General features: G+C 42.3%; 1 pseudogene; it reads right to left on the reverse strand.

Annotated features, from left to right (window-relative positions):
* Positions 1-533: 533 nt before the first annotated feature.
* LOC114634032 lies at positions 534-2,283 on the reverse strand (annotated as a pseudogene).
* Positions 2,284-6,000: the final 3,717 nt, after the last annotated feature.

Raw genomic sequence — 6,000 nt, forward strand, 5'->3', positions numbered from 1 at the left:
ATGATAGATATATATCAGTAATAATACCTATTCAAGAAAAGGAAGAATGTTTTACAAAACATTGTGAAATGCATATTAATTCCTAAATGTTCTTAATACCTCTTTTTTAACCTATCAAAGGTAAAGGTGAAAATGTAACTTCATTAACACTGTGAACCTTAGAAACCAATATGCAAAAATCCTAAGAGGCTTTAAAAAGGAATGTACTTTAGTGGATAGAGTCAGAAAGCTTCATCCTCAGGGAGGTCAGACAGCATTGAAGATTTGTATTTTATTTTTCCCATCACAATGAGGCTTATTTCAGAATCACAGTAAAGTATAAAATATATGCTTTTTTGGATGCTTTTTGTTTGTTTGTTTGTTTTTTCTAATTTACTGTTCATTTATTACAAGGCTTAAGGAAGACCAGAAGCTTCATTCTTCCTTTGAATTAAATGTAAAATTAAGAAAAGAATTTTAGAATAATTTAGTAGTCGATGCTGCTGACAACCGAGGTTCTGTCACTTTTCAGGTTCTTTTTTTTTTTTTTCAAATAGTTAAGAGACTTTATTCTAATAGCTATAATTACAGTGCTTGTCGAAATGAAAACTGAAAACAAGTATACAAAACAGTTGATTACTAATTGTGTATTGAAAGCAGTAAGAGGTTCCACGACACCAAATAAACCAGTTCTGAGATTTCCCCAAGATAAATTTAACAGCTCCAGCTTCTTCAGTGTTTATCAAAATACAAAAGAAAAAAGTAGAGGTCGTCTTTCGATGGCAAATCGGACCCTTGCAGGCTGAGGGAGGAAGCTACTTCACACATGGAGATGGGGATGCTCCAGGATGTGGGTCTGTAATGGACCGACCCTCCCACCTTGCACGCACTCCTGCTGGGGAGACCCAGGCCTCCTGCCAGTGCGTCCAAGTGGGCCCAAGAGTAAGCTGGGTATGCAGGCTGCCACTGGGCCCAACCACACACCAAGTACAAGCCAGGCCCTGCAGCCCACAATGGCTCCCAGCCCACCCCTAGATGACCGTGTGAGCACAAGTACAAGCACAATGCTATGGAATGCAGGTGACCCAAAGACAGGCGAGTCACGGGGGCTCTAGTGTGACCATGCAGCGGATGGTGGTTTGTTCGTCACCTTCTCTCCTGTTCCCCCAGGGAAACAGGTGATCTGATAACTAGCATTCAGGCCATTAACTGCAAAACCTACACTAGGCATAGTCTCCGTTCTGTGTGTTCAAGTGTTCTTGTCCTGTATTTTTAACTATTTTTAAAAAATGCACTGAGTTTGGGTTAAAAACCAACCACCAAATGGATACCGACACCAGTCTACAGCCCAACGGCTCCCGGAGGCCAGGTGCCCCTACACCCAAATCCCTTCTCAGTACTGACAGTGAGTTGATTCTCTTTTTTACAATAAAAAAGCTAAGTAATATTGCATAGGAGTACCAGAAACTGCCTCAGTGGAAACAGAAACTATTTACATTAAATAAAAACCTGGCTGCAGGCTGCGTCTGCACATGTACAGCACGGTGCGATGCACACTGTGACCAACCCATGGAGACAGCTTCTGGCACTCAGGACCACAGAGTCGCACGTTTGCCACGTGAGAGGAAAGCTGAGGGCGGAGAAGAGGAAGTGAGGGGGAGGGAGGGATCTGGTTCACTTCTGGTTCCGGAGCTGATTAGACAGCCAGTGTAGTCCTTCATAGAGCCTGTCCCCCCTGGTGGCACAGGTAGCCTGAATGTACCAGTTCCTGTGGCGTAGAGAGTGCAGCCCCAGCTTGTCTGTGATTTCGGCCGCATTCATGGCATTGGGGAGGTCCTGCTTGTTGGCAAACACCAAGAGAACGGCATCTCGGAGCTCATCTTCAGCTAGCATCCTCATGAGCTCTTCATGGGCCTCGTTCACACGCTCTCTGTCATTGCTGTCCACTACGAAGATCAAGCCTTGGGTGTTCTGGAAGTAGTGGCACCACAGCGGCCGGATCTTGTCCTGGCCACCCACATCCCACACAGTAAAACTGATATTCTTGTATTCAACAGTCTCCACGTTGAAACCAATGGTGGGAATGGTGGTCACAATTTCGCCCAGCTTCAGTTTGTATAGAATTGTTCTCTTTCCTGCAGCATCCAGGCCCACCATGAGAATGCGCATTTCTTTTTTGCCAAAAATATATTCCCCATGCTTGTGGACAGGTGGAAGCGATACTGGCCAAAGACCTCCGCGGCGGCTGCTCCCAGCCAGGCGTTGGTTTCGCTCCCACAAGATCCAGGTTCTTCTTAATTGTGTCTGAAATAGTCATTTCAGTTTGTCTTTAGCGTTGGCCAAAAGGAGGAATTTACACTGTCTGGTATTTGAATCATTTCTCTGCAACAGTGGACTAACGTACTGCACTAACATCACTGATGTTCACTATAATGCAATTGGACTTATTTTTGTAGATCCCTAGACACCAGTAATCTACCTATTTCTAGCCCATAGAAAAAAAGTACAGGCATTTAACATTAAATCTTGGGGACAGAAGTCATAGACGGATTAATTTATTTTTCCAACCCACCAACGCTTTAGATTTATATTTATGCCCCTGTATATATGGTGCTGGAATGTGCCTCTTGTTATTCTGTAAGTATGACTAAGCACTGTCTCATGCACAGCATCAAGCATCATTTGTCTTGGGTTCTCCAGGCTGGCTGAATACATGGCAGCACACAGTGACAGTAATTTGCACTGATCTACCTCCACTGGTAGTCTCCCTGCTACAAATAGCAATTTGTAAGGACCTGCCATTAGAAGATGGCGCTTGTTTCCTCTGTTTGAGGTGGAAAACAACTGCATTCAGGGTCCTAAACACCTGCTGTGAGCCTGCTTATCTTTCAGAAGCAGCTCCTCACCCTCCCGAAGAGTATGTAAATGAAGTTCTGCAAGAAGCACCAATTAGACACTTATACACAGTTGGGATAACTATTTAAGCAGCACCCATTTCGGGCTTGGGGTCTTTCGCTTTACAATCAATGGTGTGTTCCCCAATAAAGTGCGTGAGGAAGGATCCTGTTGTTGCATCTTCCTTGCTGGGGAGGCGGACGCGACAGCAATTGGTCACTATGAACACAAGCTTTATTTCATGTTTTAAAGGAACATGATGCAGATTTGTTTGTATGAAAGCAAAATGGGAAAATATTAATTTCTAAGAATTATTTGCAGTTACAAATACAGCTAAATTTTGGTCATGAAACATTTACTTTACTTTGAATCATGATGAATAACAACAACAAAAACTGTGCTGTGGTATTTATTTATAGTGCAATATAAATAAATAATTTCCAAAACTTGCAAGAAAATATATAAAACTGAAACCTTTCCCTGTTCTTAATTGCAGGGGAGAGAGGAATAGCAATGCCTACATATCCTTCCTTCTCTAACTTATTCTTCACCCATGCCTTGACCTTCACTCTTTGTTGGAAAAGAACTCAGGAGCTATTTTATTCACATGTATTGGAAGTTTTATTTACATTTCATATGTTATCCCCTTACCCCATCACCCACCCACCCAGGAACCCCCTATCCCCTCACCCCTCATCCTGCTTCTCTGCACAAGTACCCCTACTTACTCGCCCACTCCCACCTCCCCACCCTCAAAATCCCTGGGGCATCCAGCCTTTATGAGACCAAGGATCTCTTCTCCCACCTATGCCCAGCCGGGCCCTTCACCCTTACATATACAGCTGAAGCCATGGATCTCTCCCTAAGAGCTCCCAGGCTGGTGGTTTAGACCCTGGGAGCTCTGGTTGGTTGGTATTGTTGCTCTCCTCATGGGGCCACAAACGCTTTCAACTCCAACAGTCTTCACTCTAACTCCTCCATTGGGAACCCCATGATCAGTTCAATGGCTAGCTGTGAGCATCTGCCACTGAATATGTCAGACTCTTAAAGACCTCTGAGGAGACATCTATATCAGGCTCTTATCAGCATGTATTTCCTGACTTCCACATCAGCATCTACCTTAGGTGACTGCACATGGGATGGATACTCAGGTGGAATGGTCTCCAGACGGCCCCTCCTCCAGTTTCTGTCCCTCACTTTGCCTCCATATTTGCTCCCTTGAGGATTTTGTTGCTCCTTCTAAGAAGGACCAGAGCACTCCCACTTGGTCTTCCTTCTTCATGAGCTTCATGTGGCCTGTGAGTTGAATCTTGGGTATCTCCAGGTTCTGGGCTAATATTCAATAATCAGTGGGTGAATACCATGTGTGTGCTTTTGTGATTGGCATACCTCAGTCAGGAGGATATTTTCTAGTTCCATCCATTTACGTAAGAATTTCTCAAATTCATTGTTTTTAATAGCTGAGTAATACTCCATTGTGTAAATGTACCACATTTTTTGTATCCATTCCTCAGTTGAAGGACATCTGGGTTCTTTCCAGCTTCTGGATATTATAAATAAGGCTGCTATGAACATAGTTGAGCATATGTCCTTGTTCTATGTTTGAGCATCTTCTGCGTATATGCCCAGGAATGGTATAGCTGGATCCTCAGGTAATGCTATGTCCAAATTTCTGAGGAACCACCAGACTGATTTCCAAAGTGGTTTCACCATCTTGCAGTTCCACCAACAGCTGAGGAGTGTTCCTCTTTCTCCACACCCTCACCAGCATCTACTATCACCTGAGTTTTTCATCTTAGCCATTCTGACTGGTGTGAGATGGAATCTCAGAGTTGTTTTGATTTGCATTTCCCTGATGACTAAGGATACTGAACATTTCTTTAGGTGCTTCTCGGCCATTTGAGTTTCCTCAGTTGAAAAGTCTTTGTTAAGCTCTATACCCCATTCTTTAATAGGCTTATTTGGTTGTCTGAAGTCTAATTTCTTGAGTTCTTTGTATATATTGGATATTAGCCCTTTCTCAGATGTAGGATGTGTAAAGATCTTTTCCCAATTTGTCGGTTGTCGTTTTGTCCTATTGACAGTGTCCTTTGCCTTACAGAATCTTTGCAATTTTATGAAGTCCCATTTGTCAATTCTTGATCTTAGAACATAAGCCATTGGTGTTCTGTTCAGGAACTTTTCTCCTGTGCCCAAGTATTCGAGGCTCTTCCCCACCTTCTCTTCTATTAGTTTCAGCGTATCTGGTTTTATGTGGAGGTCCTTTATCCACTTAGACTTGAGCTTTGTACAAGGAGATAAGAATGGATCAATTCGCATTCTTCTACATGTTGTCCTCCAGTTGAACCAGCACCATTTGTTGAAAATGCTGTCCTTTTTCCACTGGACAGTTTTAGCTCCTTTGTCAAAGATCAAGTGACCATAGGTGTGTGGATTCATTTCTGGGTCTTCAATTCTATTCCATTGATCTTCCTGCCTGTCTCTGTACAAATACCATGCACTTTTTATCACTATTACTCTGTAGTACAACTTGAGGTCAGGAATGGTGATTCCTCTAAAATATTTCTTATTGTTGAGATTAGTATTCCCTATCCTGGTTTTTTTGGTATTCCAAATGAATTCGAGAACTTCCTTTTCTAATTCTGAGAAGAATTGAGTTGGGATTTTAATGGGGATTGCATTGGATCTGTAGATTGCTTTTGGCAAGATGGCCATTTTTATTATATTAATCCTGCTAATCCATGAGCATGGGAGATCTTTCCATATTCTGAGATCTTCTTTGGTTTCTTTCTTCAGACACTTGAAGTTCTTATCACACAGGTCTTTCACTTGCTTGGTTAGATTCACACCAAGGTATTTTATATTATTTGTGACTATTGTGAAGGATGTCATTTCCCTAATTTCTTTTTCAGTCTGTTTATCTTTCATGTAGAGGAAAGCTACTGATTTGTTTGAGTTGATTTTATAACCAGCCACTTTGCTGAAGTTATTTATCAGGTTTAGGAGTTCTCTGGTTGCAGTTTTGGGGTCACTTAAGTATACTATCATATCATCTGCAAATAGTGATATTTTGAGTTCTTCCTTTCCTATTTGTATCCCTTTGACTTCTTTTTGTTGTCTAATTGC

This window comes from Grammomys surdaster, unplaced genomic scaffold (genome assembly GCF_004785775.1).
Source record: "Grammomys surdaster isolate TR1022 unplaced genomic scaffold, NIH_TR_1.0 820, whole genome shotgun sequence".
Classification (NCBI taxonomy): domain Eukaryota; kingdom Metazoa; phylum Chordata; class Mammalia; order Rodentia; family Muridae; genus Grammomys; species Grammomys surdaster.